The sequence below is a fragment of the Notothenia rossii genome (genome assembly GCF_949606895.1).
Source record: "Notothenia rossii genome assembly, chromosome: 3".
Taxonomy (NCBI): domain Eukaryota; kingdom Metazoa; phylum Chordata; class Actinopteri; order Perciformes; family Nototheniidae; genus Notothenia; species Notothenia rossii.
In genome coordinates, this window is record NC_136901.1 from 60,427,594 (window position 1) to 60,449,683 (window position 22,090).

At 45.2% G+C, this 22,090-nt stretch overlaps 1 protein-coding gene across 3 annotated transcripts in view; it reads left to right on the forward strand.

Annotated features, from left to right (window-relative positions):
- Nucleotides 1-1,963: 1,963 nt before the first annotated feature.
- Nucleotides 1,964-22,090, forward strand: part of LOC307032391 (uncharacterized protein) — a 257,009-nt gene continuing 236,882 nt past the window's right edge. For all 3 annotated transcript variants that reach the window (XM_079670323.1, XM_079670321.1, XM_079670324.1), the window contains exon 1: nt 1,964-2,168. The gene's annotated coding sequence lies outside the window, so the exon portion shown is untranslated. The remainder of the gene's footprint in view (nt 2,169-22,090) is intronic.

Genomic DNA, 22,090 nt, shown 5'->3' on the forward strand with positions numbered 1-22,090 from the left:
TCAGGACAAAAATGTCCACTTCAAAAACTGCTCTAAAATGACAACAGATTCATATATTTTTTTAATTTTTGGGGTTAAATCTTTCAATCAACTTCAGTCCTGATCAAAAATACCAAATGTTAAATTATGTTCAGGATTTTAACCCTTGAACTGCCAGTTTGAAAACATGAATTTGCGTTTTCTATGAAAAACATGCACAAAAAGGCAGTTATTGTCCATATAATAAATGTTGGGGGGGTCGGCTTTTTTTTTTTATCACAGTCTTGGATATGTCAAAGATTAGCAACAACATTGATTTTGGTTGATTATTAGTTTTTGCACAAAATCTGATTGAACAAAAAACTCACACATTAGTCATTCGGGACAAAAATGTCCACTTCCAAAAACTGCTCTAAAATGACAACAGATTAATATTTTTATAAACCTTTTAGGGTTAAATCTTTCAATCAACTTCAGTCCTGATCAAAAATACCAAATGTTAACTTATGTTCAGGATTTTAACCCTTTAACCTCTTAAGGGCGACTGTGGCTGTGAGGGAGTGTGGTCGTCTTTCAACCAGAAGGTTGTGGGTTCGATCCCAGCCCATGCAGTCAACATGTCGATGTATCCTTGGGCAAGATACTTAACCCTGAGTTGCTCCAGATGGCATGGCCAACGGTGTGTGAATGTGAGTGAATGTTAGGTCATAGAGTAAGGTACACTGCTCTGTATGAATGGGTGTGAATGGGTGAATGACATGTAGTATGTAAAGCGCTTTGAGGGGTCTTAAAGACTGGATAAAGCGCTATATAAGTACAGTCCATTTAAGCCCTGAGCCTGTTTTTTCAGGTTTCAGGCTCCAAAATGCCACTAACACAGCAAAGACTATATCTTCACTTCTAAAAGGGGTAAATTAATCATCTTTTCTCTCAAAGCAAGGTTACATCTGTGAGTTGGATGTAGAAGTGTCAGAATCAATATAGATGTTTTTATTTTAAAGTAAATTCAGATGGAACATAGTCAAAACATGTAAATTCTAATGTCCGCCTAAAGAAACCCCATTACTTATAGTGAAAACCACCCTTGAATGATGGGTTAGTAGACTAAAAGCTTTAGGAATCCAAACTATAACATATAATAAGTACCCTGTATCAAGATTGACGCAAAACAAGTGAAATTTGACCTTTTTAGAGAGGTTTAGAAAAATAAAGTCCAGGCGGACTCACCTCTGGGTAATTTGGGAACCATCAGTTCCATTTGACATTTTTCACTGTAAAAATCATTTTATTTCTTTGAATTATAACTATAGGTATTCATTCCATCCAAATACATACTCTGTTATCCTCCCGACAATGCTAACAGTGAGCCTCTGGATTAGCCCTGAGCGAAAAATGCTAACCTATTACTGCACCGAAAATCACTCCAAGCTCCCTTATTACTTATCCCAGCTGCACATCCAACATATCGTTTATGATCGTAAAAGCACAGAATCTAACGGTGCCCACCTCAACACTGAAATATAGAAACTTGCAACGTTATCAACAAAAACGTAAATCAAAACAAGTGGCGCTAGGTAGCTACACAATGCTAACATGGCTTACCTTTGTCTCTGTCTGGTCTAAACTGGTCTTCAATGGCATTAAAACGATAACAACGACGATGCAGTTAATCCATAGGTTAATATCCGATGTGGCTGTGTCCCCTTTGAAATGTTCTGATAATCTATAAGCAATAAAACTGCAATTCCGTTATCTGCTGTCCGCTCTGTGCTCTGTGCGCTCTGGGTCCTGCAATTCCTACTTCCTTACGGTAGTAAACAATAAGTAAAGTCTGCTGCGTAAAGTGCTTACGCCAGCTGGCATTCTTCATACTTCACGCAGGACCATATCTCTGGAACCCATTGGTGGATTTGGGTGATTTACACCTTTTTCTTAACCATTACATCCAATAGAATCGATGAGCAGTTCCCAAATCCACGTAAACATTACCATTGCGGACGTGATAGAGAAGCAAACGAAGCACATCTGAAAGTACAAGCCTGGACGGCAAAACTTTATACCCAGTATATTGCCATAAATATGATGGTGGATTATCAGTAAAAATGTCTACGTGACACAAAGACATTGGATTAACCTTGAGCTGCGTTTTTATTCCGGTGAACACAACTTTTGATCACAAATCAAAAAAGGTAAGACGTAATTATTGTAATATTTTTGAAACCGGATGTTGTTTACTTTCTCTTTTCTGGCTGATAGCTCCGCAATTCGGGGTCCTACAGTGATGACATTACATGTGTGGAATCTGTGGAGTCTCAGCTTTAATCGGATATCTTGTTTGTGCAGTGACGATAAGTAATAAGGGCATTGCTACCGTAAGTGCTGTGCAAAAGTCCGTTAGCATTAGTTAACATTTTTTCGCTCCATGCTAATTCAAAGGCTTGGTATTACTCTTGTGTTTCTTTTAGCTAAAAATTGTTCATATTATTAGTTAGCTGAGTTTCTTATCGATAAAAGGGTATGGAAAATTAATAGTTTCATACATTTTAAGAAGCCCTGAGACATAGTCTCGTTAAAAAACGGTGGGGGGGGTCCACTGGGGGGACCCTCGGGCTTAACAGGGTTAACTGCCAGTTTGAAAACATGAATTTGCGTTTTCTATGAAAAACATGCACAAAAAAGCAGTTATTTTCCATATAATGAATGTTGGGGGGATCGGCTTTTTTTTTTTATCACATTCTTGGATATGTCAAAGATTAGCAACAACATTGATTTTGGTGGATTATTAGTTTTTTGCACAGAATCAGATTAAACAAAAAACTCACATTAGCCACTCGTGTCCCATCCACTCCCATTATAACCACATCTTTTGATCTCTCCGCCATACCGGTATAAAATCATGCATTTTGTAATGTCAGGGTTTTATATTGGAGGAAAATAGTTCAATTTGTCCTTTTTACTGTATATCATCAGATGTGACATTTTACCATTGAATTACATGCTTGTCATTTCTTGGTTTCTTTGCCTGTTGTATAATGGGGCCCTGACAGCCATTGGAATACATGTATGCAACTAATATGATGTAGGTGTGTTGGTATGGATGTGGAAGAGTGGTATCAGCTGAGAAATGTGTGTGTGTTTGTGTGTGTGTGCGTGACTGGATGTACAGTGTGTGTGTACAGAGACAACAATATACAGTAGATTTGGTTTACAGCAAGTCACAGTTTTCGCCTCATATCTTTCTTTCTCTCTTTTTCTCTCACTTCCTCATTCCCAAACTCATACACACTCTTACATATTGAACCTCCTCATACCTTGTGTGTGTGTGAGTGATTGTGTGTGAGGATGAGACAGGAATAAGTGTGCCCTCATGGCGTTTCGTTTTTCATTTGTGCTCTTTCATGTGTCTTACAGATGTAGCGATTCATTTCAGACAGTTTGAAACGCGAGGGCCGTGATTGGTACGTGATCTGCCCTCGCTCAAGGGAAAACCTCCAGCTTGACTTGAGACCGCCCCCGTGATAGATAAATGTAATTATAATGAAGCCCAGCTGCAATGGATCATTGATCCACCAGGGGGTGCAGTGGGGTTCCACACTGGAGCTCATGTGAAATAAAGTCAGATACAGTACGCTGGATGTACAGCGGAACTTTGTTAAGATCCATATGTCACGGATATCATACTACTGTGCTAAATAAGAGACATGTAATCATTTACAAAACATCACCATGTTGTTATTTAACAAAATAATTTTGTTATTCGAAAAAAACGAACGGGAGGAAATGCAGCCCGGCTCTCGATTTTTAATCCCAATTTAATCATCATCTTCAATACGATCATTTATGTTTATGTTCGCCGAATTGACATGAAATCACTGACACATATGAATATACTGTATTCAACTTCATTAAAACGTTATTAACGTGCCTAAACTCAGTAATACCCCCAAAAAATGTATATTTTAAATGGAGTTTCGTCGGTCGATCAGGATCCCAAAGTGTAGCGGAGGGATCCTCATCTGGATGAAGGGTGTTATTTTCCCCATAAAGAACAAGTCGCTGCTAATTATCCCGCTTATTACATGGCCACATTCTCAACAAAGTAACGACATGACTCCCAATATTAATTGAAATGCTTTTATGGATTTAGAAAATGTTTTTATTGATTTAAAAAATAGTTGTATGTATTGATTTAAATTTACATGCATCCGCTAAGAAAAATAGTCCGTTGTTACAGTTTTTTAAACAGTCTGAATGAAACGGCAGCTCTCAGCTGTGTATTTACACAACTAATGGCCCATCAACCACAGCTCTCTCCCCCCCTCCCCCCCTGATCTTTCTTCTCCAGCAGCTAAATTAACAGTAGGTTACTCTGAGTGACCATAGACTGTATGTGACAAGCTTACAGTTAGTGACGTAACAACACCATAAAAGCTGGTGGGTTGAAAGCAATACGGGAGGTAAAAATAACTACAATAATTGTGACTTATTTATTGTGGCTTTTATGTTTTTAGGTATAAAATGTTATGTAATTCAGGCTTATAGTTCACCCTTCTCTAAAAGCCTTCAACAATGACAATATTCATTGTAATTTAATAAATCCTTCCAACACACATTGTAAAAAATAGCCTACTGTAAGTTAAGAAATCATTTCAATATTGAAGAGTTTATCGCCGGCCACTAGAGGGCAGTGTCACTGCTGTCGCTGCCCGGTTATGCCGTGCTCTGACCCGGAAGTGCCGAGCGGCCATTTTAGTTCAAACATTGTTCATGCACTCCGCCTCGAGTTGAGACGTTCGTCCACTCACTCATGTAAGACTGTTTCCACTATTATATTATACCATATATTATACTATATATATATTATACTATTATACTACTATACTCTGTTTCGTGGTATATATTTGTGTTGATTGAATTGCATGGATGTAATACTTTGTCAGCTTATCTTGCTGCATTATTCTGTTTTAGGGTGTCGTCATCCTTGTCAATAAATCACCGAAACTGACATTGAGGAGTGTGTTTCCTCATGACGACACCATGGTCGTTGTTGGATGCCCTGTCCCCGGCTGCGAGTTCAAATCCGATGACTTGTCAGCACTCGTCATTGCTATATTGACGATTCATGGATGTAGCCACCAGCACGCAGCGCCTGTCATGGCCGCGCCAGCCCAGGCCCCAGCCCCTCACGGCCCGAGACTCGATCGGCCCAAAGTTGATGTGGGCGTGTCAATAGAGGAATGGAACGTGTTCATCCGCCGTTGGAATGTATTCCGCGCCGGCTCAGGCATAGGGGACGCACAGGCCCCCTTCCAGCTGTTTCAGTGCGCTGGGCCTGTACTTGGAGACAGCCTGTTGAAAGCCGTCCCCGACGCCGCTTCCGGACCCTTGCCAGACCTGATCACCGTCATGCGTTCCCTAGCTGTCATCCCAGTTGCTACATGCGTCCTGCGCACCGAACTACTTCAGTTACGCCAGGAACGCGACGAGACATTCCGCGCATTCGCTGCCAGAGTGCGGGGTAAAGCAGAGACATGCGCATATAATGCGGTATGCGAGTGTGGTAAGGACGTGGACTATACCAACCACATTATCCGCGATGTGCTGCTCAATGGCATCTATGACTCGGACATACGCCGCGAGACGCTAGGGACAACTGACGTCCTGGTCAAGCCAGTTAATGACGTGATTGCACTCGTCGAGAACAAAGAGATGGCCCGTAACGCTCTCCCGTCGTCCTCCCTATCAGCCATGTCGTCATTCCGGCGCTTGAAGACGACTCCACAGGCGAGCCCCGCCCCGAGCCCCGCGGACGGGGCTAAACGTGCCTCGTGTCCGGAATGTAAGAACGTCTTTAACGTCTTCACGGAGGGGCCTCGCGGGTGGAATCCTAAGCCTCACCAGGTGTGCATCGGCTGCTACAGGGCCCGCCGACAACAGAGGCGTCAACAGCCGTCATCCGACAGTCAACAGGCCGCCATGGGGTCGGAGCTGGTATCCCAGGTCTCGTCGGTGCAAGCTGGAGCCCGCCCTGGCCGACGTCGCGGGAGCCTTCGCCGACGCCGCGCCCCTACGTCGCACGGCTGTGTCGACAGGCCTTCACCTATCATACTCGAGCACCACATCTTCTCCAAGGGCGAATGGAGGCGAGCCAGGCTGAAAGACCACCCCCGGGCGTTAATCACCATCTCGATGGACATGCCAGTCGGGCCGAGGGATGGCACCAGCAACCGGGGCTCGGCCGACGGAGCTCGAATATCCGCCGTCGCAGACACTGGCGCGCAGTCGGACCTTTGGTCTCTGGAGGAGTTCCTGGCCTGCGGTTTCGCGCGGGACGACCTGCGACCCGTCAGCCTCAGCCTGTTGGCCGCCAACCGCTCCCCTATAGCCATCGAGGGAGCGTTCTTCGCTAGGCTCTCGACGACCTGCAGCGGGGGCCGTACTACATCCTGCCGTTCCATGGTATATGTGAGCAGCTCAGTCCGGGCCATGTACCTCTCCTACGAGTCGTTGCTCAACCTCGGCCTCTTGCCCATTAACTTCCCGTCGGACGACGTTGCAAGGGGGCCCAAGGACAGGCGTAGCCCTGACACGGCTGACACGCCAGTCCAGCCCCTGTCCATCAATGTGACGAGGTCAACCAACGGCGGCTGCGTGGGGCCAAGTGACCCCGGGGACGCCCAATGCTCATGTCCTCAGCGCACGGTCCCCCCGGCGCGCCCCGCAGCACTGCCGTTCCCTTGTACGCCAGAGAACAATAACCGGATGAAAGGTTGGCTACTCGGGAGATATGCCTCGTCGACATTCAATACTTGCCCCCATCGGGCACTACCATGCATGGAGGGGCCGCCTATCGAGATGCACGTGGACCCCGCAGCTACGCCTAAGGCATGCCACACCGCGGCTACGGTGCCTCTACACTGGCAGCGGAGGGTTCACGATGACCTCCTGCGGGACGAAGCCCTTGGGGTCATTGAACGCGTGCCGTACGGCGAGCCGGTGACGTGGTGCCATCGTATGGTAGTCACTCGGAAGCACGACGGTTCCCCCCGCAGGACCGTGGACCTCTCCCCCCTCAACAAGTTCTGCCAACGTGAGACCTTCGCCACTGAGTCCCCGTTCCACCTCGCACGCCGCGTCCCGAAGGGCACCTGGAAGACCGTCACGGACGCCTGGAACGGCTACCACAGTGTTCCCCTGCGTGAGTCGGATCGCCACCTCACTACCTTCATCACGCCCTTCGGCCGTTGGCGCTACACCAGGGCACCACAGGGTTTCCTGTCGTCAGGGGATGGCTACAACCGTCGGTTTGACGCCGTCCTCTCGGACTATGAACGCAAGGAACGTTGTGTGGATGACACCATCCACTATGACACCGACCTGGAGCAACACTGGTGGAGGACCATCGACTTCCTGACGCGTGTCGGCCGATCGGGGATCGTGCTGAATCCGGACAAGCTTCAGTTCGCGGAGAGGTGCGTCGACTTCGCTGGCTTCAGGGTGTCGGAATCTACCATCGAACCGCTCCCAAAATACTTGGACGCCATCCGGGACTTCCCCACCCCAGGCTCCACGACGGACATCAAGAGTTGGTTCGGCCTTGTCAACCAGGTGGCTAACTACGCCCAGTTGCGTGACACGATGGCTCCATTTAAGCCGTTCCTCAGCCCACGCTGTGCGTTCCTATGGTCCCCCGTTCTGGAGGAGGCCTTCCAGACGTCCAAGCAAGCCATAATGGAGGCCATCCGCGAGGGCGTGGAGATCTACGACATGCAGAAGCGTACCTGCCTCCGCCCTGACTGGTCCATGCGTGGCATTGGCTACTTCCTGCTCCAGCAACATTGTCACTGTGCCTCGGGCATACCGGACTGCTGTCCAGGAGGGTGGAGGGTCACCCTCGCGGGCTCGCGTTTCCTGTCCCCTGCGGAGCAGCGCTATGCAGCCGTCGAGGGAGAGGCCCTAGCTGTGGCATGGGGCCTGGAACAGACGCGGTACTTCACGCAGGGGTCCGACAACCTCGTCGTGGTCACCGGCCATAAGCCGTTGGTGAAAATCTTTGGCGACCGTACGCTGGATGAGATCACAAACTCGCGTCTGTTTAGACTGAAGCAGCGCACCCTCCCATGGCGCTTCGACATTGTGCATCTGCCTGGCAAGAGCAACTATGCCGCTGATGCCACGTCGAGGCATCCTTCCCCCTCGGGTTCAGCGAACGGCCTCTCATTGGGGCTGCCGAGCGGGCCTGACGCCATGGAGTCAGCACTCATGGCCTCCATCCGCGACGACGCACGGGAGCTCGGAGCCGTCTCTTGGCCCCTCCTCGCACGGGAAACAGCGGCTGATGGATGCCTCGGCCACCTCCTCCAACTCATCGAGCAAGAGGGTGGGATTGACGTTAACGACCCTGCCCTGGCGAGTCTGTCATCGGTCTGTGAGTCCGTCTACGCCCAGGACGGCGTCCTGCTCTATCGGGACCGCGTCGTGGTTCCCCCATCCCTCCGTGGGAGGGTCCTTCGGCATCTCCATGCCGCTCACCAGGGGACCTCAGCCATGGGGCAGCATGCCCGAGCCATAGTTTACTGGCCCGGGATGTCCGGGGACATTCAGGCCACCAGGGACGGGTGTGCAGACTGCAACCGCAATGCTCCGTCACAGGCGGCTACACCCCCCCGGCCGTCCCCACCCCCGTCCACGCCATTCGAGGCGGTGTTTGCTGACTTCTTCGACTATGGGGGCCGTCACTACCTAGTTGTCGGGGATCGGCTCTCGGGCTGGGTAGAGGTCCTGAGCTCTACGGCGGGTACTGCCCTGGCGGGCTCAGCTGGCCTGGTCCAACACCTCCGGTCATTCTTCGCCACCTTCGGCGTACCGGAGGAGCTCTCGAGCGACGGTGGTCTGGAATTCAAGGCGAGCCACACCGAGGACTTCCTCCGCTTATGGCACGTCGAACACCGTGTGTCTTCCGTTAGCTTTCCGCAGTCGAATGGGAGGGCGGAGGTTGCGGTTAAGACTGCTAAGCGCCTCTTGATGTCCAACACCGGCCCGTCGGGCAGCCTTGATCAGGACCGCTTCCTGCGCGCTATGCTGCAGTTGCGTAACACGCCTGACCCCGACTGCGACCTCTCGCCAGCACAGATCATCTTCGGCCGCCCACTTCGTGGCTCGCTCTCCTTCGTGAACCGCCTCGAGAAGTTCTCGAACCCGCATATCCGCCTGCTATGGCGCGAGGCATGGGCGGCGAAGGAGGACGCCCTTCGGACCCGTATGTCCCGTACCACCGAGTCTCTGGGGACTCACTCGAGACCGCTCCGCCCATTGGCACTCGGCGAAAGGGTATTCCTCCAGAACCAGCAAGGCCCGAGCCCCCACAAATGGGACAGGTCGGGGATCGTGGTGGAGTCGCCGGGCCACGACCAGTATCGGGTCAGGGTTGACGGTTCGGGACGTCTGACACTGCGCAACCGGCGGTTCCTCCGTGCCTACACGCCGGCCACACCCTGCGCCCGCGAGCGGTCGGCTGCGCCGTCGCCGCCGCCCGCTGCCCTGGGTCATCAGCCCCCACCTATCCACCCGGGCTGGGCGACGCCCCAGGGGATTGCTCAGCGGCCGGCTGTCGGGCCCCGCGACTCGGCTATTGGCGCTTCCCCACCGACGCCTGCTGATGGGGCGTCCTCTGACCTCGCTGTTCCTACGGGTGCCTTCCTGGGTGCACCGCTCCCGGTGCCGCAGTCGCCGCCGACGCTGCCCCAGCCGACTCGGCCGGGCCGCTTGAGGAGGCCGCCTGCACGTTACGAGCCCGAGTCTGGCAGCTGGATACGGGATGTAGACCGTTAACCTATTCCGGCCCATAGCTTTCCGGTCTGGGGGGGATGAAGAGTTTATCGCCGGCCACTAGAGGGCAGTGTCACTGCTGTCGCTGCCCGGTTATGCCGTGCTCTGACCCGGAAGTGCCGAGCGGCCATTTTAGTTCAAACATTGTTCATGCACTCCGCCTCGAGTTGAGACGTTCGTCCACTCACTCATGTAAGACTGTTTCCACTATTATATTATACCATATATTATACTATATATATATTATACTATTATACTACTATACTCTGTTTCGTGGTATATATTTGTGTTGATTGAATTGCATGGATGTAATACTTTGTCAGCTTATCTTGCTGCATTATTCTGTTTTAGGGTGTCGTCATCCTTGTCAATAAATCACCGAAACTGACATTGAGGAGTGTGTTTCTTCAAATATGTACATCTTTTGATGTAACAACAATAACATTATACATAGTAATATAGCTGAACATGGTATTGCACATTTAGCTTTGAGTGTTACTGACCTGAGATGTTTTTATTACATGAATTAAGGTGATTGAGGCTTTTTAACATACAGGGATGCAAACTCATCAGGTATGAAAAAGGTGACAAGGATCCGAGCCCCCGGCTCCCCCACCCCACGGAAGGACAGAGGATTTTAGCAATCAGAACAACTAAAGCAGCAGTGTTAATAATAATAGAAACGCCAAAGAGTCACATAATAGAAATATATAAAAGCATTTATTTCAAATTGTGGAGCAGTCAGTTTATAATTTTGGCAGCACTGTTGAGCATTTTGAAAATGTATTTTCAGGCCTCTGTGCAAGGCTTAAGTCTTTTTATCTTTATAGCCACATGGTGTAAAGTAACTAAGTTCATAAACTCAACAAGTACTATACTTGGGCACAATTTTGAGATACTTGTACTTTATTTAAGTATTTCAATGTTTTGCAACTTTGTTCTTCTACTCCACTACAGTTCAGAGGTACATGGTGTACTTTGACTCCACTACATGTATTTAATACCTTTAGTTACTTCACAGATCTGGATTAATTAAGTGAAATATAATCAAGTGTTAAATCAGACTTTAGTTCCACCTGGAGTAGATGCACAAGCTACCCTGCAGTATACAAAGTCATTCAAACTAGCCGCACCTTTACCAGCTTTGAGAACACTTTCATGATCAATCATTATAAAACATATCATATCTATTATTCTGAAATGGACCAATCTGCACAATGACTACTTTTACTGTCGCTACTTTCACTATATTTTGATGATAATACTTTTCTACTTTTACTTGAGGAACATTTTGAATGCAGGACTTTTACTGTAACAGAGTATTCCTACACTCTGGGACTATTACTTTTAGTCAAGTACAAGAACTGAGTACTTCTACTTTTACTCAAGTACAAGACCTGAGTACTTCTACTTTTACTCTAGTACAAGATCTGTGTGCTTCTACTTTTACTCAAGTACAAGACCTGAGTGCTTCTACTTTTACTCAAGTACAAGATTTGAGTACTTCTACTTTTACTCTAGTACAAGATCTGTGTGCTTCTACTTTTACTCAAGTACAAGATTTGAGTACTTCTACTTTTACTCTAGTACAAGATCTGTGTGCTTCTACTTTTACTCAAGTACAAGATCTGAGTACTTCTACTTTTACTCAAGTACAAGATCTGAGTACTTCTACTTTTACTCAAGTACAATATATATACTTATACCACCTCTGTTTATAGCCTATGAAAAAAACTATTAGAAATTGAAGGCTAAAGCTAACGTTAGCAGATAGTGACAATGTATGCTAGCTAGCTAGCTCAACGATTCCTTAAATAATATTGCCACAGAAAAACTTTTCAGTTCACATCACGGTCTGCCGCTCCGACAGGGAGCTCTGCTCTGAACACCTGAACAGCCCGTTCTAACAGCTGTTCACCAGCGGTCCAGTCTGTGCCACAGTGACTCCGGACGCACAGTTAATATTAACGAACGCACCCGTAGGTAATGTAGCTGCTGAAGCTAGACCATCATCTCGGAGCAGCAGAGCCTTATTATACATCCATGAGCAGAGCCGACAGGCAGGAAGACTCGAGCACACAGCTCGTACTTCATTATAATATATAAAAAAAGAACACCATGCGTGTCATGATGGCACATAACAGCTCACGGCCGCAGATTACTCCGGGTCCCAGCCCCCCCATACCCCAAAAATATTTGTATTGCAGATCTACATGAATCACACAAACGACTTATTTTGGATTCAAAACGGCGAATTTCGCCGAAAGGTGACAAGTTTGCATCACTGGACATAGACAGAGCACAACTGAAACATAACATCTTAGATGTAACAACATAATACACTTGTGGGGATGCTTGGGATGTGAGGAGTGAGGGACACGGCTTAGAACGGGCGTGTCACCTGGCAGGACAGGAGAGTGTGTGCACCAGTCTGCCTTGATCTATGAATTCATGTCCGTGACACTCACTGTTGCCCACAGCTGTTTTATAGAAGGAAATTCATTCACTTCATGAAAGTGTTTTAACCACACACACCTCTACACACACATGACGGGTGTTATTTTCCCCATAAGGAACAAGTCGCTGCAAATTATCCCGCTTATTACACGGCCACATTCTCAACAAAGTAACGAAATGACTCCCAATATTAATTTAAATGCTTTTATGGATTTAGAAAATGTCTTTTATTGATTTAAAAAATAGTTGTATGTATTGATTTAAAAAATAGTTGTATGTATTGATTTAAATTGACATGCATCCGCTAAGAAAAATAGTCCGTTGTTACAGTTTTTTAAACAGTCTGAATGAAACGGCAGCTCTCAGCTGTGTATTTACACAACTAATGGCCCATCAACCACAGCTCTCTCCCCCCCCTCCCCCCTTGATCTTTCTTCTCCAGCAGCTAAATTAACGGTAGGTTACTCTGAGTGACAAGCTTACAGTTAGACACAACACTGTCATTGCAAGTGACCCTCAGTTAGTTGACTTTTATGTTCAACTGCTAAATTCGTTACTGATAAAAAAGGGCTTCTACTGTACCTAATTACCTTAACACTAGAACCGCCAGAGGTTTTTGTATAGGCCTACCTAAACCTGTCAAATCCCGCTATTAGAATGCAATTTTTAACAACATAGGGTGCTACATAACACACTTTCAGGAAAAGTCAGGGACTGGGAGACTTTAATATTTTATTGAAAAAAAGTTACATTGCACACACACACAACACACATCACACAAATTGACCCGATTGGCGGTTCTAGTATTAAATAAACTCACTAATTAATGAAACCAGTTCAATACGCATTATTCTTATTCTTATCATTCTTTATGAGCGCAGAAATAGTCTTAAAATCAGATCTGTTTTTTAAATGAAATCTGACGGCAGGCAGTTAGCTCTGATCACCTATGACATTCAGCCACAGACACTGTTCGAAATGGGGGGGAGCTAGGAGGAGCTTGGCTCCCCCGAAGAGGGAGGGAGCTCCCCTGAAGGCTGACTTTGAGATAAATAGGGGGAGCCCAAAACAATCGTGCATATTTGTGTCACACAGATTAGAAATGTTGAGTTTCTGTAAATAACAGTTCTTGAAATAAATAATAGTTATTGTTCATTACAGTTTTTGAATATTTGTTTTATATTTGTGAATATGTCTGGGTGTTGCCATCTGTATGTGGCGGCGCTGCATTCTTACTTACGTTGCTATGATTATGGCGGTGATGCCGGCACGGTATTTGAAATGTTCATATTGATATTTTTTTAACTCTGGCTGTGTAATAAAAAAATATGGCAAAACGAAAACAGCCAAGCGTCACAGCTTTTGGATTCACAAGCAAAGAAGCGAAGGAGTCTAAAAATGACAACGTGAACGGAAAACAACTTTTAGTTGGCCGGCTGTAAGCGGCGTTAGGGTCGAGTTTGACAGCTCCACACCGAGGGAGAGGCCTGCCGATGCGGAGCCTGAAGAGGCTTCAACAACGGCCACATCCGCCGGCATAGTGACACCGTCTGTATTAGTAGAAGAGTGTTTTTATAGCAATTGATCGCATCCGCGCTGCTGCGCCAGTCAACAGAGCGTGCGTGTGACATATTTAGTAGCATGATGTGCTCTGAAAAATAGGGCTCCCCGAAAGCAAATGGGTAATTCGAAAACTGACAGAGCTCCCTCTATACAAATCAAACTGTAGACGGTGTGAAAGCAGCTATTGTTTTAAATAATGGTCGGAATGTGACCTGTGAGCCTTCTGAATTACCGTGGGACAGCACATTCTAAACTAAAATGTTCAATCAATAAAGTAACATCTTATCTTATCTTAATAATATCTTCATATTAATAATAATAATAAATCATACAGTATGTGTCCGAAAGGGAGCAGGAAGAAGCAAACACAAAAATATACTGCATATTAAAGCAAACGATTGTAAAGGTTAAAGTATGAGCATAACAAATAAAGAAGTGTAATGTAAACATTTACATTATAATTATGATTATTTAATATATAAAGACTATATATTATTGAATTACAAGATTAGATATACTTTAGTTGATCTAAAATATTGATGTGTTCAAATGCTCTTCAAAACACAACTGAAAGTCCATGAAACTTGTCTTTCTGTATTTGTGAATGAAGCGCCATCTCCTGGTTAAAACCTTAAATTGAAAATCTGGCAACGCCCTCTTGGAAAATAGTGGGAGGGCTTAACATTCCTCTATACTGGTCTTTGGCAGGCCGTAGGCAGGAAGCTGTAAGCTGGAGTCCGAAATTCAGTGCTCCATCTGTAGGGGTAAACAGATGTATGATCTTGACCCAGCTTGACCTCGATGTTTTGAATTGTTTGGAACAAGACGACCAGCCGCCGGACGTCTCTGTGCAGAATGGTGGCAGGGATCTTTTCGCTTCCCCTCTTAGAGGTTAGATTTAGTATCTTCTGATGGGCTCTTGTCACAGGGACAGGATAGCTTGGGGAAATCCTGATGCTGACATCTCTCACTATCCCTTTGCATTTTAATTTTTTCACACACAAAATCAATAGTTATACTGATTGTAACATCCCCAGGACTGTCTCCAGCTTATAATTCCCCCGATTATCATATCACAGTATGTTGAAAAATAGGAAAAAAGTAATGTTGTGTTAAAATAACATGAAAGAAATCAAAGTAAAGCATCTAAAAAACATATATTTAAAAAAGTAATGTTAGTCAAGTTATCAAGACTGCATTGTTTCATCGAAACAGTGTTACAATCACAAACTTGCCTTTTAGAGTCACAGTCTTTTAAGAAAATAAAAGTTTTACACAGTGACTGACATTCTGTATGGGGGTTTCACACCTGAGCTGCTGCAGGGGGGCATTGAAAAAGGGATTCGTATGTCTGGCTCTCGGGGGGGTGGTGTGTTAAGAGTCACAGTCTTAAAGAAAATCTGTTCAGAAAATAGTACTTAACTTTCTACCAGTTGTAAAGTTGCCATACACAACAATTCTGTTTTGTTAAGAGCTACCAAAACATAGTAAACATCGCAATTATTCCCAAAACAAAGAGCTAACAAAACATAGTAAACATCGCAATTATTCCCAAAACAAACTGGGAATGGGGACATCGATAACATATTTTAATGTTTAATTTTCTGAAGGGCCACACATTGCACATTGATGAACACTTTAAAACAAAAATAATGCTTACAAGTGTAAATGAGCCGGATTTTAGCTTTGAGCTAATTTCCATCTGTAGCCCCGTCACATAGAGCATATAAGAACATGACATTTATATATACAGCAAAAATAAATACATGATATGCAGAAAGAGCATGAGCAGCATACAAGCATTTACCACATGGCAGTACAATGTAGCAGCTATGATATATGAAGTGCAAGATAAGATAAAAGCGCTACATAAAAGTGCAAGAGGAGATACCCCTGTGTTAAAGTGCATTTATTTAGCGGTGATTACACGTCTGTTTGTTGCTCAACCATTCTTTAAGTTGACCTTTAAAACTATTGAGAGTGGGACAATCCCGTATCTCAGTTGGGGGGCTATTCCACAATGAGCTGCCTTTAATGGAGAGGACATTTTGTCCAAAGGTGGTCCGTCTGTGGTGGACTTCACAGTCTCCTCTGGTTTCTGACCTAGTGCTGCGTCCAGTGTGTTTTCTGTGGATGAAGTCCCCTAAGGGGAGGGGGGCCACCCCATGTAAATATTATTTAAAAAAAACACATACTTTTAAAAGACTTAAAATTGTCAAAACTAAAGAAATTGTGATTTTCAAGGATGGTACAGTGGTTATAATGAAGACAACAGTGCATGTGAAGGACTGTAATACACATGTATCAGACATGCTCTGAGACACGGTATGACTGTGGCTTTCTGTCAAACACCTGGATAGCTCTCTTGAACAGCTGTTCTATGGGTTTCAGGTGTGTGGCACAAGCAAACAACCAGTTTGTAAAACAGTATTCAATGTGGGATAGAATCATACAGTGGAGCAGTGGCGGTCGGCCCATAGGGGCGCTAGGGGCGCCGCCCCACCTCTTCCCACATACAAAAAAAAAAATTAAATAAAATATTAAATAAAAATAAAAATATTTTAAAAAAAAAATATTTTAAAAATATATATATTTTATATATATATTTTTTAATGAACAAGGTAAATATCATACAATTGGTATCGGTAAAATGTATAATCTACAATAAAATCTTGTTTAAAATTGTGTTACGATGTCTAAAGTTACTGATAAGTCACATGTTTCCTGCCTGGCCTTGCCCTTGGCATTAGTTTATCATTACGGGGCGCTGCCCCCGAGCCAAACAGCAGCAACCAGCACGTTGCAAAAGTCTCAATAGTAAACTGTGCCGCCGAAACATAATTTCAGCCAATCAGCGCCGTCAAATATTTTGGTCACGAGAGCGCTCACGTTGGCGCCCACGTTGGCGCCCACGTTGCTTACGTGCATTGACGTGAGTTGTTTTTTAGACTCGTGAGGAACTGGGGTAGTATCTATAGTAACGCAGTGTAGGCGGAGCCGTGACGTCATCTTCAGTGAGCTCCCCAGAAAAACAACACAGCCGTTAGCTCTTAGCACTCAGAGCTCACAGCTCTTCATATCTGTTCAGAAACTAGACAAAAGTTAAACAAGTACAAACCACATACTGTCTGTGTCATGGCGAATACAGTCGCTGGTTTATTTATGTCTGTATAGGCCGTTGTTGTGAGTGTGGAAGGTCGGAGCATTTACAACGTTAGCTTAGCCAAATCTCCATTAGAAAACACGCATTTTAAAAGGTTTTTCGTCTGCCGTCTGTCTGCAGACTTGTCAAAGCCTTAATTCATGGTTTTTACTATCCGGTATCAGTATGTTGTTACTTCGGCATCATTTTGAAACGTGTATTACAATTAAATCAAGGTCAAATATGTTCATCTTGTTGTAGTTGTAGCCCCCTTGACAGCGATTTTCTCTCTAGTTTAGACTGCGGTCAAGCCAGCCTCCACTCGGAAAAACGTAGTCAAGCCAGCCCTCACGTGATATTGCGGTGCGCGAATATCCTATGCATTACGGTAGAGTAAAAAAAAATCCTCCCTCTGTGTTTAGATGAGAATAAAACAAAAACTGTCCAGTATCAAAGACTCATTTCACTTCAGGGTGATAGCAGGACATCCCATCTAGTCACTCAGAAAAAAACAGGACATTCTGATGTACAGTTTCAAAATAAAAGACCTTTGAAGTCTCATATATGAGCTATCATCCCTGTTTTTAGATGACAATAAAACAAAAACTGTCCAGTATCATAGATCCATCTCACTCCAGGGTGATAGCAGGACTCCCCATATAGTCACTCAGAAAAAATCAGGACATTCTGATGTGCAGTTTCAAAATAAAAGACCTTTGGGGACAGGGATGATAGCTCATATATGAGACTTCAAAGGTCTTTTATTTTGAAACTCTACATCAGAATGTCCTGATTTTTTCTGAGTGACTAGATGGGGTGTCCTGCTTTCACTTTTTTATGGATACTAATGAGACGAAAGCGGGATGAATCTTACTACTCACATGCATTATGTCCTCAACGTGAGCTCAGTCATCCAAGATCTTGTATTCTCCAAGATGTAGAACCGCAGTAGACAAAAGGCGTTGCTATAGCAACACGTCATGTTTACACTGCATTTTCTATGAGGTAAATATTACCCGCTGGTCAGGGGCGGATCTAGACAAATATTCATGGGGTGGCAAGAGGGTGGCAGGAGAATTTCAGGGGTGGCATCCCCTGGCAGAAGTATATGCTGATTTAATCGCAGTCATATCAATCAATGTTAACTTGGAAAGCAACAATATTGATATTTTAACTCAATAACATTAGGTGACATTATTGTGGCACATCAGTAAAGCCTTAAATATAAATATATAAGGTGGCACACGTAATTTAATGAATTTTAACTGAATGAGTTGGTTTAACTCTTAGACCAGCAGGGGTACCAAATATGCAGACTGCTGCAATAAGTACATTAATTAACTGTCTCATCGATGTGTGTCTGTATGAATATGATAATATTAACAATCATATTATTCCTATCAGCTGTCAATCCCTGTTATGATTCACATATTCAGTGTTATTATTAAATAAATTATAATTTTTGGAGGAGTGAATGATGAATGTTCCTCAAGATGCTTGCTCACCCTCCTTCAAATTTGAAAGACCAGTAATTACTATCATAATTCAAAAGAATCAAAGGTACAGTTCAGCGCCCCACAACTTCATTGCAAACACCTACAACCTTGACTTTACATCAGAAAGAACAAACATTAAAGAAATGACTAACTGCATCAGTTAGGGTTAAAAAAATGTGTATTCAGCTAAAACATATACAGTACATATATAACCATCCAGTGGAAAGTCCTTACCTACCGGCCTAGTTAAATCAAAGTGGTTACTTTTTTTTGGCTGGGCAGTGAAGTTTTACACACCTTCTTATTTGACTTTCTCAGGACTTGAAACAGTTTTTTGGGGGCAGACCCCCACAAAGAAGAAACATATATTTACACATGTAGGGTCATCTTCTTAAACAGTTTATTATTCTCATCGACTCATCCGTGAGCAGAGCATCAAGTTGGCATGTCTATAACAGCTGAATGTGGAGATTACCATCTTGATCAGCAAAACGCCACACAAACTTATTAAGATTTAAAGCTATGGTGCGTTTTGATTCAATGCTGAGTACAGCCAAACTTGACAGGCTCTTCTCTGTCATAGTAGACCGCAAACAGTTGCGGCGCCAGAGTATTTGTGTTGGGTAATCTATGGTAGGGCTAACCCATACAGTGGTGGGGCTCAAGTCAGTATTTGCAATGTAATTACATACACGCTCCCCTTGACAGTGAAATGCCACTCGTGAGGTTTAGATTATTTCCCTGTCTCAATCCAAATTGAACTGTATGAAATAAAAAGGCACATTTGTCTTGTAGTAAATAAAAAAGGCGACCTGGAGCCAATCCTGCAATTTCTCCACAGGTGAAAGAGTTGAAAACCCAACCCCTGCAGGGGGGTCTGGGGGGATTGTCCCCCAGGAGATTTTTTGAAATACTAACATCAAATACACATTCTGGTGCTCTCTTGAGAAGAAAAATAAATAAATATATATTACTACACGACGTATTTAAAAATGGAATGCCATGTTACTTTGTTCTGAAAGCTGAACCTGCTGCTCCTCACAGAGAGGAGAGGGAAGAGGCTGTGTGAATTACTTTACATTGTGGATAAGGGTGGATAGCCCCCATTGTTCTGTGTGTCAAAATGAAAGACAGCCCACACACCTATCAATCATCAAACCGTGGGGTCTTATAGTTGTACCGATGTATATAGAGATGTACTACAGCAAAAGTATTCTCCGTCGGGACTTCCTGCAACAACACCACGCCGTTATCGTGATTCTGATTGGCCAGAAGATATTATCAAAGATGTTCTATTGAGAAGACGATCACTACGTGACAAAAGTGTTCAAAACTGTTTCTAGTCTTCGGTATTTCCAGACAAGTGGCTACTGAAATCAATCTTACTAACTGCTGTCTGTGCAATTTACTCCGCGCGAGTTGGCAGACTTTATTTTGCTTACTTTAACATCATTTTTCTTGGTGGGGCTAAGCCATTTATTGGTATGGCTGTAGCCTACCCCAGCCATACCCCGACAGAAAATACCTCATTCCTTTTGTCTACTTGTATCCAAAATGCTTCTCGTTTTGCGCTGTCCTCCCGTTCAAATGAAATCGCCGCCAATCATAATTCCAAGCTCGCGCCAGGGGGGGGCGGGGGGGGGGGGGGGGGGGAGGGGTTACAAAAATTGAATGCCATGTTACTTTGTTCTGAAAGTCTTGTGCTGCATTCACTTGCACTCGGACATTAGAGATTTTCTCTCATAAATGTCCGATGAGCCACAACTTTTCTTTCAAAACAAAGCTGCCCAATGGGGTGGCAGCTGGGGTGGCAAGGCATTTTTCTGAGGTGGCAGCTGCCACCCCGTGCCACCCCGTAGAACCGCCACTGCCGCTGGCGGATATAGGTATAAATGGCATTTTCTTTCGCGATTTTTTCAATCTGACTTCATATTGACAATTGTTAACAACAGAGGGTGCTACATAACACACTTTCAGGAAAAGTCACGGACTGGGAGACTTTAATATGTTATCGAAAAAAAGTTACATACAATCAAAAAACAGCTGCGGGTAAAATTTACCCGTTGGGGGTTCTAGTGTTAAAACAAAAAAAAATTGCATGTCTTAGCTGAACTCCTTAAGTCTTTCCTCTCTGGTTGATGTTGGAACATGTAAAACTGCATACTCTAAAAACTGTTACTTTGATCAAATGTGTTACGACTGATTAAACGGGTATGAACTCAAATGCACAACTCACATAATTTAACAAAAAAAAGGTTTTATTCAAACCAAAGCTCAACGATAGTGGTACAAAAACAAAATCACTCTTAAAGAGGAAAAACACTAGGAGCATGAACAACAAAAATACTTAAACAAGACGTGGCTCAAAGCTCTGCTTGGGGTTAATCCTGGATTGCTAATGCTGGTGGTAGTCACAAGGAACGAAACGAACTGGCACAGGACAAAGGGAGACGAGGACAATAAATACACCAGGTAATGGAGAACAGGTGGAAACAATCAGGGGCGGGGTCGACAATCACAGGAGTGGGAGACACACAAGGAAGGGAGGTCAGAGTATCTGAAACGAGAGGGAAGGTTACTATTCAAAAATAAAGGGGAAAATCACTAGACCAAGACAAAAACTAACTAACATAATTTGCGAGACATGACAGTACTCCCCCCTCTAGGGACGACTCCTGACGGCCCAGGAACCTGAGGGTGCTGGCGAAAAAAGTCATTCATGAGAGTTTGATCCTCAACAAATCTTGATGGGATCCGGGAGCGTTCCTCTGGTCCATAACCCTCCCAGTCAACCAGGAACTGTCTCCCTTTGCCTCTGTTCCGGACCACCAACAGGCGCTTGACCGTATAGACCAGGCCGCTGTCGAGCATTCGGGGGGGTGGAGGGGGTTTGGCCGCGGGAACCATGGGGCTTTCCTTTACCGGCTTCAGTCGTCCCACATGGAAGGTGGGGTGAACCCTCAGAGACCTGGGGAGACGAAGGCGAACAGAGACAGGGTTAATTACTTTGGCCACTGGGAATGGGCCTACGAACCTAGGTGCCAATTTTCGTGACACCACATGAAGGGGAAGGTCCCTGGTAGAGAGCCAGACCCTCTGGCCGGGCCTGTACTCCGGAGCTGGCCGACGCTTCCGATCTGCCGCCACCTTCATGCGTTCCCCACTCCTTAGAAGAGCCCTGCGGGTGGCGGACCAGATCCGGTGACAACGCCGAACCAGGGCATGGGCGGACGGGACTGTGACTTCCTTCTCGAGGTCCGGGAAGGTAGGAGGTTGATACCCATAGGCAGCCTGGAAGGGAGTCAACCCAGTAGGGGCCGTGGGGAGCGTGTTGTGGGCGTACTCTACCCATGTGAGATGCCTGCTCCAGGAGGAAGGGTTCTGGAAGCTGAGGCAGCGGAGCCCAGTTTCTAATTCCCGATTAAGGCGTTCGGTCTGGCCATTGGACTCCGGATGGTACCCGGATGACAGGCTCACCGACGCCCCGATGAGGTTGCAGAACTCCCTCCAGAAGCGTGAGATGAACTGCGGACCCCGGTCTGAGACAATATCTTTGGGGAAACCATGGATACGGAACACATGAGTCATCATGATCTCTGCCGTCTCTTTGGCAGATGGCAGCTTG